Here is a 14,165-nt window from a genome sequence, read left to right as displayed (position 1 = left end):
AATTAGTGGAACATTTCTCCCCTCCGTGCTGTTGAATATTGGAAATCAACTGAATCGCGAGGGCTCCAGGGGTACATAGCGCAGATGTTACCTTTCAAATCCCTCAACGAGATGGTGGTTGCAACCACCGTTAGGATGTAAAATCCGCTCATATTGCGTTCAGAATCGCGCAAAAAGCTAGTATCCAGCCTAACCAGCAGCCGAAAAGCCAGCGTTGGATCAATCCTATTCGAAATCAACGCAGTTAGTTGAGCAACAACGATTCACGCTCAAAAACTGCCTACTGTTAATTCACATAGGCAAACGATGCTTACCCAGATGGAATTCATGCATTAGATCCCTCTGATTCCCAATCTTCTCCGCCGTTGAAGGGCATAATCGGCACACCAGACGGCTGTACAAACTCTACAGCGAGAGGGGTAGATATAGCGGAGGCGGAGCCCTCTCCACCTCCCGGGGTGGTGGTGGGGGTGGGGGCGGCTCGGGCGCGGATGACGCCATAAGGTAGGAGGGCAAGACGGCGTGGCGGCGGAGGGGCGGTGTGTGAGCTCTTCCAATCTCGGGTGGAGGGGAAAGCTTTGGGTGAGTTAGAGACCGCCAGTCCGACGTGTCTCATTGGGTCAACAGTCAACACCATGCAAAAGCAACGGTCAATTTACAACCACCACGGCTCCGTAGCCATCACCGGTAACGGTCAAGGCCTATGACCAGACGACAACCCTCCCGTCCGAGCGTCTGCGAGGGGTTTCAAACTAGAGGGATGGAAGAACTGAGAAATAGTTAAGCGGCTGGGGAAAACCGAGTACAACTAACGAACGAGGGGCACAAAAATAGAAATCCCTTTAATTTATATTAAATTTGAATCAGTTAAATGAGATCAAAGGGAGTACAAAGTTATTGCAGCTTTGGGTTATAATGTGTTTTTTGTTCGGCAAACTGCTGATATGTCAGACTTTATTCTCTCCGAATTATGTGCAAGAGTTTACGGGAGAGACAATCTTAAAGCAACGGTTGTCGAACATGCCAAAGACAACATTTACGTGGTTGATTTCTTGAAGAAGACCGCACAAGTTGATGCATGCTTGATGACATGACATAAGTAGGATAGCTATGCCATATTAGTACACTAGTCCACGTTGATATGGGAAATCTTAAAGATTTACAGAAGGATGAGTATATTGTTGGACTACCAGATGCATCTTTTGATAAAGACATTGAAAACTGGGAAGGATACAAGCATTTTTCATGTGTGTTATCACAATAACTAGGCCATTAGAGCTCCTTCATATGAATCTCTTCGGCGTACATCATACAATAGCCTCGGTGAGTAGTATGGACTTATAAGTGTTGATGATTATAAGGGATACATGTGTGTATTTCTTTGATAATGATGAGACCCAAGAGAAATTCATCACATACGCCAAGCAACCTTAGCAAATGATAAATCAAGAGATGAAGGCGATAAAGAGTGACAATAGTTCATAATAAGTTTCATGACATGCTATAATTGTATTAATCAGAAACATTGATACACGTGTGATATGTAAACAACCAGGGTCTCTAGTGTGTTTTTATGCGGACTAGCTCATTGGTCATCCGATGGTCAAGGTTTCCCAATCATGGACATTCTTGTCAAATGGCCATGGGATCATACCATTGGGTGAATGATATGATGGATATACCCAATATATAGTTATCTAGTGACAACTAAGATAATCTTGTTTATTCAAGGTAGCATATTTGTTATTCAAACATCATGTCAAAATACCTAAGGCTATGGTCTGTTAATTCTTAATTCTAGATTGTTTGGTGTTTTGCCTTTCTAGAGTATAAGAGACATGTGATGCATCATCTCTATGATAGGATCTAACGCTCATATGAATTCTAATCATACACACAATGAAGTTTCATAAGTATTATATTTCTTATGAAATGTTTTATCTCCACTACACCATATGAGAGAATAGACATGAGAACCCATGAACCACGGTCAAATTTTAATCATAAGAAACAATTTTCCAACACCATTATGATTGATATTTTCTACATTAGTTAAATCCAAAAATACAAAAATATTTTTACTATTAGCAAACACAAACCAAAACCCAAAAATACCTTCCTAGTATTTTTTTTACTTTGCTTGCCTCGTCATAGATTGTTTTACTTTATTTTTTACAAGTTATTTTAATTTTACTAATACACAACCTTGTGCTTGAAAACCACACGGTGAAATTGGGGACACTAGGCAATTACTTTATTTTGTAGGCTGCTTGAAGAGGAGAAGAAAAAGATAACTCTAAGCCAACTCCCCGAGAGGTCGATATAAATCCTCGAGTCACCCTTGTGGGGGAAAAGACACTTATTACAACACTTTGCACTTGGAGTCCCAATGAGTTGGTACAAACGGAGGCTTTCTAGCAAGAACATTTTCTTGCACCGTTGTTGGGGAATTGCAAGAGCATCTCGCAGTGGTTGTAGTGGACCGTCAGCACCAACTTTGTGCAAACATCTAAGTTTGAAGATGTTGCACCACTGTGAGCTTTTCTTTTACTTTAGATTTAGAACTCAATTTTAGTTGTCTTTTTTTTTTCTTGCTTTTGCATATTATCTAAACCTTAAAATTCATAAAAAAATTATGTGTAAGTTTTTAGTAGAAACATGGGAGAAAGGAATATAAAACTTTGTGACTACACCAATACCCATAATGATCAATTCATTGCTAGGCCCATTACCAATCTTGAAATTAAAGCTCATAGTTTTGAAGTTGGTCCTAGGCTACTTAATCTCATTTCTAAAGAATAATTGGGAGGAAGTGCTAGTGAAGATGGTTCTATGCATCTACATGATTTCTGTGAAATATTTGACATGCAAAAATTTAAGAACATGGAAAATGACATTGTTAAACTCAAATTATTCCCATTCTCACATAGAGGCAAAGCTAAAGAATGGCATTATCACTACCAACTGATAGCATAAACTCTTGGGAAGATCTTAAAGAAGCTTTCATAAAAAAATATTACCCTCCTATTAAAATCATGCAAAATAGAAATATCATCCTATCCTTTAAGCAAAATGATAATGATCATGTAGCACCATCTTGGGAGAGAATTCAAATCGTGCTTAGAACTTGCACATCACATGGGGTAAATTAATGGACTGTTTCACACTGTTTCTATAATGGGTTAAACTATATGTCTAGAAGCATGTTAGATTCCGTTGCACGGGATGCATTCATGAGTAAAATTGTTCCTGAAGCATAAGCTATCTTAGAAAACATGTTACAAAACCATAGTCAATGGCACATTGAAAGAGCACCAAACCCATCCTCTAGGAAAGTCAATTCAGTTGAAGAAGTAGATTCATTATCTAGTAAAATGGATGACATACTTGCTTACATTTCTAAAAAAAATATTTATAATGTTCCCTTACAATAACTTGTTGGAAACAATACTGAAAATGTAGATATCAACTACATATGAAACTTTGGCAATAATGGGTATGTGAACAATTACAGTAACTCCTGTGGTAGGCCAACTTATGCTTAAAATAATTATGGCAACCGTCCTTTCATTCCATATCCTAATGCCAGTGAAGACAAATGGATACCTACTATCCCTCAAACTAATGACAACTTGGAAAAACAAAAAGAGCCAAACAAGAATCTCATTGAACAAGTGGCTATTCATGGTACAATGATAGAAGAGTTCATTGCATCCATAAGTTCAGGTATTAAAGTTTTACAACACCAAGCAGTAGGATTAGATAAAGCTCTTTCTAAACTAGTTGATAATCAAGCCACATTATTAAGCATGTATCTAGGAAAACCACGAGGACCACCCATAGTGGGCATGAATTCTATTACTATTGCTGAAAACATACCTTCTACTTTGGAAGAAATTTATAATAAATTGATAAATTATACTGATCTTCTTGAACCACTTTTTGTTGCAAATAGGAACTCTTAAAATACCCACTATGCTTGTTGAAAAAGAAGACAAATAAACACTTATTATTATGGATGTAAAAATCTATAATTTTTGATGCTCCATGCTTGTTTTACACTAATATATATATGTTTTGCTTACACTTCGATGCACTTTTATATGATTTCCGGCACTAACCTATTAACAAGATGCCACAGTGCCAGTTCCCTGTTTTCTATTGTTTTTGTATTTCAGAAAATTTATACATGAAATATTCTCAGAATTGGACGAAACAAAAGCCGAAGTCAATATTTTACCGAAACGACGACGAAGTCCGGAGGGGGGACGAAGTGGCGCCACAGGGCGGCTAGACCACCCCATGGTGCGGCCTGGGTGTGGCCCGCGGCTAGGGGTGGTGTGGGCCCCCAGGCACCCACCGACCTAAATCCTCCGCCTATTTAAGCACGATCTCGGGAAAGCCCTGGATACCCGAGCCTCCATCCACGATAACTTCCAGCGCGTCCGTCATCGCAGAACCCATCTCGGGGGGTTCTGAAGCTCTTCCCGGCACCCTGCCGGAGTAGGAAATCATCATCGAAGGCATCTACATTGCCATGCCCGCCTCCGAAGTGATGCATGAGTAGTTCATCCCTGGACTATGGGTCCATAGCAGTAGCTAGATGGTTGTTTTCTCCAATTTGTGCTCCATGTATAGATCTTGTGAGCTTCCCTACATGATCAAGATCATCCTTATGTAATCCTACATGTTGTGTTTGCTGGGATCCGATGAATATTGTATACTATGTTGAGGTCGATTATATATCCATGTCATGTGTTATTTGTGATCTTGCATGCTCTCCGTTGCTAGTAGATACTCTGGCCAGGTAGATGGTTGTGACTCCAAGAGGGGGATATTAATGCTCGATAGTAGGTTCATGCCTCAAGTAATCTGGGAGAGTGACAATAACTTTAGATGTGTTGTTGCTACTAGGGAGAAAACAACAATGTTTTATCCGAGAGTAATTCTATTGTTTACTTTACACACATTCCTTAATGCGATAATCTGTTGTTTGCAACTTAAGACTGAAAGGGGTTCGGACGATAACCGGAAGGTGGATTATTAGTCATAGACGTGGTTGGATTACGGTCTATGTATTATGTTGTAATGCCCAATTGATACGTCTCCAACGTATCTATAATTTCTGATGTTCCATGCTAGTTTTATGACAATACCTACATGTTTTGCTCACACTTTATAATGATTTCATGCATTTTCCGGAACTAACCTATTAACAAGATGCCGAAGTGCCAGTTCCTGTTTTCTGCTGTTTTTGGTTCCAGATGTTGGAGATATGCCCAAGAGGCAATAATAAAAGTGGTTATTATATATCTTTGTGTTTATGATAAATGTTTATATACCATGCTATAATTGTATTAACCGAAACATTGATACATGTGTGTTATGTAAACAACAATGAGTCCCTAGTAAGCCTCTTAACTAGCTTGTTGATTAATAGATGATTATAGTTTCATAATCATGAACATTGGATGTTATTAATAACAAGGTTATATCATTATATGAATGATGTAATGGACACACCCAATTAAGCGTAGCATAAGATCACGTCATTAAGTTATTTGCTATCAGCTTTCGATACATAGTTACCTAGTCCTTTCGACCATGAGATCATGTAAATCACTTATACCGGAAAGGAAATTTGATTACATCAAACGCCAATGCGTAAATGGGTGGTTATAAAGGTGGGATTAAGTATCCGGAAAGTATGAGTTGAGGCATATGGATCAACAGTGGGATTTGTCCATCCCGATGACGGATAGATATACTCTGGGCCCTCTCGGTGGAATGTCGTCTAAATAGCTTGCAAGCATATGAATAGTTCATAAGAGACCACATACCACGATACGAGTAAAGAGTACTTGTCAGGAGACGAGGTTGAACAAGGTATAGAGAGATACCGATGATCAAACCTCGGACAAGTAAAATATCGCGCGACAAAGGGAATCGGTATCGTATGTGAATGGTTCATTCGATCACTAAGTCATCGTTGAATATGTGGGAGCCATTATGGATCTCCAGATCCCGCTATTGGTTATTGGTCGGAGAGAGTTCTCAACCATGTCTACATAGTTCGCGAACCGTAGGGTGACACACTTAAGGTTTGATGTCGTATTAGTAGAACTTGAATATGGAATGGAGTTCGAAGTTTTGTTCGGAGTCTCGGATGGGATCCCGGACATCACGAGGAGTTTCGGAATGGTCCGGAGAATAAGATTCATATATAGGAAGTCATTTTATAAGTTTGAAAATGATCCGGTGCATTTATGGAAGGTTCTAGAAGGTTCTAGAAAAGTCTGGAAGAAATCACTTTGGAAGGCGGAGTCCCGCAGGGACTCCACCACCCATGGCCGGCCAACCCTAGATGGGTGGAGTCCAAGGTGGACTCCACCAAGGGGGTCGGCCACCCCCCCTCATGGAAGGGTGGGAGTCCCACTTGAGGTGGGAATCCCACCTTGGGTAGGTTTCCCTATACATGGAAGATTTTGGGTTGGGGTCTTATTCGAAGACTTGTAGTCCAACACTTGGGGGTTCCACCTATATAATGAGAGGCAAAGGGGAGGGGGCCGGCCACCACAAGACCACCACCTTGGCCTCACCCCTTGGAGGCCGGCCACCCCCTCTCCCCAAATCCTAGCTGCCCCACTCCTCCACCTCTCCCACAACGCTTATCGAAGCTCCACCGGAGATCTCCATCGCCACCGCCACCACGCCGTCGTGCTGCCGGATTCAAGGAGGAGCTACTACTTCCGCTGCCCGCTGGAACGAGGGGAAGGACGTCATCTTCATCAACACCAAACGTGTTACCGAGTACGGATGTGCTGCCCGATTGCGGCACCGTCAAGATCTTCTACGCGCTTTTGAAAGCGGCAAGTGATCGTCTACCACAGCAACGAGAGCCTTCTCTTGTAGGCTTTGGAATTCTTCAAGGGTTAGTCTCGTTCATCCCCTCGTTGCTCCCATCTTCTAGATTGCATCTTGGCTTGGATTGCGTTCTCGCGGTAGTAAATTTTTTGTTTTCTATGCTACGAATCCCCACAGTGGTATCAGAGCCGTGTCTATGCATAGATGGTTGCACGAGTAGAACACAATGGTTTTGTGGGCGTTGATGCTTATGTTGTCTTTAGTTTGAGTACTTTGCATCTTTGTGGCATAGTGGGATGAAGCGGCTCGGGCTAACTTTACATGACCACGTTCATGAGATTTGCTCCACGCTCGACATGCAACTTGTATTGCATAAGTGGCTTTGCGGGTGTCTGTCTCTTCTACTATAGTGAAGATTCAATTTACTTTTCTATTGACAACACTAGTATCACCGTTGTGGTTCATGTTCGTAGGTAGATTAGATCTCTCTCGAAAACCCTAAACCAAGTAAAATATGCAAACCAAATTAGAGACGTCTAACTTGTTTTTGCAGGGTTTGGTGATGTGATATGGCCATAATGTGATGATGAATATGTATGAGATGATCATTATTGTATTGTGGCAACCGGCAGGAGCCTTATGGTTGTCTTTAAATTTCATGTTGAGTAGTATTTCAAAGTAGTTGTAATAGTTGCTACATGGGAGAACAATCATGAAGACGATGCCATTGACCTTGACGCTACGCCGACGATGATGGAGATCATGCCCGTTGATGATGGAGATCATGTCCGTGCTTTGGAGATGAAGATCAAAGGCGCAAAGACAAAAGGGCTATATCATATCACATATGAACTGCATGTGATGTTAATCCTTTTTATGCATCTTATTTTGCTTAGATCGCGACGGTAGCATTATAAGATGATCCCTCTCACTAAAATATCAAGATAATAAAGTGTTCATCTTTAGTAGCACCGTTGCCAAGACTTGTCGTTTCGAAGCATCTCGTGATGATCGGGTGTGATAGACTCAACAAGTGCATACAACGGGTGCAAGCCAGTGTTGCACATGCGGATACTAAGGTGGCCTTGACGAGCCTAGCATGTACGGACATGGTCTCGGAACAAGTGATACCAAATGGTAGAGCATGAATCATATGATTGATATGATGAACACTTTGAGTGTTCGCCATTGAAGTTACATCTTGTCTCGTGATGATCGGACTTGGTGTGGTGGATTTGGTTCGTGTGATCACTAAGACAATTCGAGGGATATTGTTTTGAGTGGGAGTTCACCTAGTTTTTTAATTTTGTTGAATTAAAATTTGAACTCAATTTGTCATAAACATTAGTCTAAACTATTGCAAATATATGTTGTAGATATGGTGTCCCCAATCAATTTTAACCAGTTCCTAGAAAAAGAAAAGCTTAAGAGCAACGGTAGCAACTTCACCGACTGGCTCCGTCATGTGAGGATTTTCCTCGCTGGTGGAAACCTGCAATATGTGCTTGATGCACCGCTAGGTGACCCTCCTGCAGAAACTGAAACCGATGAAGTAAAGAATGTTTACGCGACTCGGAAAACTCGGTACTCTCAAGTTTAGTGTGCCATCCTATGCAGTCTGGAAGCCGATCTTCAAAAACGTTTTGAGCACCACGATCCTCATGAGTTGGTCAATGAGCTGAAAGCTATCTTTGAAACTCATGCGGCCGTGGAATGCTATGAAGCATCTAAACACTTCTTCAGCTGCATGATGGAAGAAGGCAGCTCCGTTAGTGAGCACATGCTCGCCATGACCGGGCATGCGAAGAAACTCAGTGATTTGGGAATAGTGATTCCTAACAGACTGGGGATTAATCGTGTCCTTCAATCACTGCCACCTAGTTACAAGAACTTTGTGATGAACTACAATATGCAGAACATGAACAAAGAGTTACCTGAACTCTTCGCCATGCTGAAATCTGCTGAGATTGAGATCAAGAAAGAGCACCAAGTGTTGATGGTCAACAAGACCACCAGTTTCAAGAAACAGGGCAAGTCTAAGGGAAAATTCAAGAAGGGTGGCAAGAAAGCTGCCACGCCTCCTATGAAACCTAAGAATGGCCCTAAGCCTGATGCTGAGTGCTATTACTGCAAGGAGAAGGGACACTGGAAGCGTAATTGCTCCAAGTATTTGGCTGATCTGAAGAGCGGCCTTGTCAAGAAGAAGAAAGAAGGTATATCTGATATACATGTTATAGATGTTTATCTTACTGGTTCTCGTACTAGTACCTGGGTATTTGATACTGGTTCGGTTGCTCATATTTGTAACTCGAAACAGGAACTAAAGAATAAACGAAGACTATTGAAGGATGAAGTGACGATGCGCGTTGCAAATGGATCCAAAGTCGATGTGATCGCTATCGGCACACTTCCTCTACATCTACCTTCGGGATTAGTTTTAAACCTCAATAATTGTTACTTTGTACCCGCGTTTAGCATGAACATTATATCTGGATCTTGTTTAATGCAAGACGGTTATTCATTCAAGTCTGAGGATAATGGTTGTTCTATTTTTATGAATAATATCTTTTATGGTCGAGCACCTGAAAAGAATGGTTTATTTCTGTTAGATCTCGATAGTAGTGATACACATATTCATAACATTGATGCTAAGCGAATTAGATTGAATGATAATTCTACTTATATGTGGCACTGTCGTCTTGGTCATATTGGAGTGAAACGCATGAAGAAACTCCATACCGATGGATTACTTGAATCACTTGACTTTGAGTCACTTGATAGATGCGAAGCATGTCTGATGGGAAAAATGACTAAGACTCCATTCTCTGGTATTATGGAGCGAGCTACAGACTTATTGGAAATCATACATACCGATGTGTGCGGACCAATGAGTGTAGCCTCGCGCGGTGGTTATCGTTATGTTCTAACCTTCACAGATGATGTGAGTAGATATGGGTATATCTATTTCATGAAACATAAATCCGAAAATTTCGAGAAGTTTAAGGAATTCCAAAGTGAAGTAGAAAATCAACGTAACAAGAAGATTAAATTTCTACGATCTGATCGCGGAGGTGAATATTTGAGTGATGAGTTTGGCATCCATTTAAAGAAATGCAGAATACTTTCACAATTGACACCGCCGGGAACACCACAACGAAACGGTGTGTCCGAACGTCATAATCGAACTCTCTTAGATATGGTTCGTTCTATGATGTCTCTTACTGATTTGCCGTTATCATTTTGGAGTTATGCATTAGAGACAGCTGCATTCATTTTAAATAGGACACCATCTAAATCCGTTGAAACGACACCGTATGAATTATGGTTTAATAAGAAACCTAAGCTGTCGTTCCTTAAAGTTTGGGGTTGCGAAGCCTATGTAAAAAAGTTACAACCGGACAAGCTAGAACCCAAAGCGGAGAAATGCGTCTTCATAGGATACCCTAAGGAAACTATAGGGTACACTTTCTATCACAGATCCGAAGGCAAGATCTTTGTTGCTAAGAACGGAACCTTTCTTGAGAAAGAATTTCTCACTAAAGAAATGACTGGAAGAAAAGTAGAACTCGACGAGATTACTGAATCTTCTCTCGTTGATCAGAGTAGCGCAGTACCGTAAGTTGATCCTGTACCGCCTACACCGGTAACATAGGAAGTTAATGATAATGATCATGAAACTTCGAATGAGATATCTACTGAACCTCGCAGATCGACAAGGGAACGTGCCACTCCTGATTGGTATGATCCTTGTCTAAATGTCATGATTGTGGACAATAATGATGAAGACCCTGCGACGTATGAAGAAGCGATGATGAGCCCAGATTCCAACAAATGGCGAGAAGCCATGAAATCCGAGATGGGATCCATGTATGATAACAAAGTGTGGACTTTGGTAGACTTACCTGATAGCCGCAAGGCTGTCGAGAATAAATGGATCTTCAAGAGAAAAACAGATGCTGATGGTAATATTACTGTCTATAAAGCTCGACTTGTCGCAAAGGTTTTCCGACAAATTCAAGGTGTGGACTACGATGAGACTTTCTCACCTGTAGCGAAGCTAAAATCTGTAAGGATTTTGTTAGCAATAGCTGCATTTTTCGATTATGAGATTTGGCAGATGGATGTCAAAACGGCGTTCCTTAATGGAGACATTGAGGAAGAGTTGTATATGGTACAACCCAAAGGTTTTGTCGATCCTAAAAATGCTGACAAAGTATGCAAACTTCAGCGTTCAATTTATGGACTAAAGCAAGCATCGAGAAGTTGGAACCGACGCTTTGATAAGGTGATCAAAGACTTCGATTTTATACAGTGTCATGGAGAGGCATGTATTCACAAGAAAGTGAGTGGGAGCTCTGTAGCGTTCCTGATATTATATGTAGATGACATATTATTGATTGGGAATGATATAGAACTATTAAGCAGTGTAAAAGGTTATTTGAATAATAGTTTTTCAATAAAAGACCTTGGTGAAGCATCGTATATATTAGGCATCAAGATTTATAGAGATAGATCAAGACGTCTAATAGGGCTATCACAAAGTACATACCTGGACAAGATTCTAAAGAAGTTTAGAATGGACGAAAGTAAGAAAGGGTTCTTACCTATGTTACCAGGCAAGGTCTTGAGTAAGACTCAAGGTCCGGCTACGGCAGAAGAAAGAGAAAGGATGAGTCAGATCCCCTATGCCTCGGCAGTAGGCTCTATCATGTATGCCATGCTATGTACTAGATCGGATATAGCACATGCTGTTAGTTTGACTAGCAGATATCAAAGTGATCCAGGAATGGAACACTGGACAGCGGTCAAGAATATCCTGAAGTACTTGAAAGGAACTAAGGATATGTTTCTTTGTTATGGAGGTGACCAAGAGCTCGTTGTAACCAGTTACACCGATGCAAGTTGGAACACTGATCCTGATGACTCTAAGTCTCAGTATGCGTACGTGTTTATATTGAATGGTGCTGCAGTAAGCTGGGCAAGCTCGAAGCAGTGCACGGTGGCGAAGTCTTCAACAGAATCGGAGTACATAGCGGCTTCAGAGGCTTCATCGGAAGCGGTATGGATGAAGAGGTTCATTGTAGAGCTCGGTGTGGTTCCTAGTGCATTGGACCCACTAGTCATCTACTGTGACAACATGGGTGCCATCGCCAATGCACAAGAACCAAGGTCACACAAGAGGCTGAAGCATATCAAGCTGCGTTATCATTCGATTCGCGAGTACATCGAAGATGGAGAAGTAAAGATTTGGAAAGTACGCACTGATCTGAATGTAGCAGATCTGTTGACTAAAGATCTCCCTAGGGCAAAGCATGACCAACACCAGAATGCCATGGGTGTTAGGTACCTTACAATGTAATCTAGATTATTGACTCTAGTGCAAGTGGGAGACTGTTGGAGATATGCCCAAGAGGCAATAATAAAAGTGGTTATTATATATATTATTGTTTATGATAAATGTTTATATACCATGCTATAATTGTATTAACCGAAACATTGATACATGTGTGTTATGTAAACAACAACGAGTCCCTAGTAAGCCTCTTAACTAGCTTGTTGATTAATAGATGATTATAGTTTCATAATCATGAACATTGGATGTTATTAATAACAAGGTTATATCATTATATGAATGATGTAATGGACACACCCAATTAAGCGTAGCATAAGATCACGTCATTAAGTTATTTGCTATCAGCTTTCGATACATAGTTACGTAGTCCTTTCGACCATGAGATCATGTAAATCACTTATACCGGAAAGGTACTTTGATTACATCAAACGCCACTGCGTAAATGGGTGGTTATAAAGGTGGGATTAAGTATCCGGAAAGTATGAGTTGAGGCATATGGATCAACAGTGGGATTTGTCCATCCCGATGACGGATAGATATACTCTGGGGCCTCTCGGTGGAATTTCATCTAAATAGCTTGCAAGCATATGAATAGTTCATAAGAGACCACATACCACGGTACGAGTAAAGAGTACTTGTCAGGAGACGAGGTTGAACAAGGTATAGAGAGATACCGATGATCAAACCTCGGACAAGTAAAATATCGCGTGACAAAGGGAATCGGCATCGTATGCGAATGGTTCATTCGATCACTAAGTCATCGTTGAATATGTGGGAGCCATTATGGATCTCCAGATCCCGCTATTGGTTATTGGTCGGAGAGAGTTCTCAACCATGTCTACATACTTCGCGAACCGTAGGGTGACACACTTAAGGTTTGATGTCGTATTAGTAGAACTTGAATATGGAATGGAGTTCGAAGTTTTGTTTGGAGTCTCGGATGGGATCCCGGATATCACGAGGAGTTCCGGAATGGTCCGGAGAATAAGATTCATATATAGGAAGTCATTTTATAAGTTTGAAAATGATCCGGTGCATTTATGGAAGGTTCTAGAAGGTTCTAGAAAAGTCCGGAAGAAATCACTTTGGAAGGCGGAGTCCCGGAGGCACTCCACCACCCATGGCCGGCCAACCCTAGAGCGGTGGAGTCCAAGGTGGACTCCACCAAGGGGGCCGGCCACCCACCCCCCCCCCTCATGGAAGGGTGGGAGTCCCACTTGAGGTGGGAATCCCACCTTGGGTAGGTTTCCCTACACATGGAAGGTTTTGGGTTGAGGTCTTATTCGAAGACTTGTAGTCCAACACTTGGGGGTTCCACCTATATAATGAGGGGCAAAGGGGAGGGGGCCGGCCACCACAAGACCACCACCTTGGCTGCACCCCTTGGAGGCCGGCCAACCCCTCTCCCCAAACCCTAGCCGCCCCACTCCTCCACCTCTCCCGCAACGCTTAGCGAAGCTCCGCCGGAGATCTCCATCGCCACCGCCACCAAGCCGTCGTGCTGCCGGATTCAAGGAGGAGCTACTACTTCCGCTGCCCGCTGGAACGAGGAGAAGGACGTCATCTTCATCAACACCGAACGTGTGACCGAGTACAGAGGTGCTGCCCGATTGTGGCACCGTCAAGATCTTCTACGCGCTTTTGAAAGCGGCAAGTGATCATCTACCGCAGCAACGAGAGCCTTCTCTTGTAGACTTTGGAATTCTTCAAGGGTTAGTCTCGTTCATCCCCTCGTTGCTCCCATCTTCTAGATTGCATCTTGGCTTGGATTGCGTTCTCGCGGTAGGAAATTTTTTGTTTTCTATGCTACGAATCCCCACACCAGAAAGTCTATACGGGCAATATTCTCGGAATTCGACGAAACAAAGGCCAAACATCATATTTCACCGAGACGGACCAGAACACCGAAGGAGAGCCGGAGGGGAGGCCCAGGGCTCCCAGACCATAG

Source organism: Lolium perenne, chromosome 3, assembly GCF_019359855.2.
Source record: "Lolium perenne isolate Kyuss_39 chromosome 3, Kyuss_2.0, whole genome shotgun sequence".
Classification (NCBI taxonomy): Eukaryota; Viridiplantae; Streptophyta; class Magnoliopsida; order Poales; family Poaceae; genus Lolium; species Lolium perenne.
Note: the sequence above shows the minus strand (reverse complement) of the source record.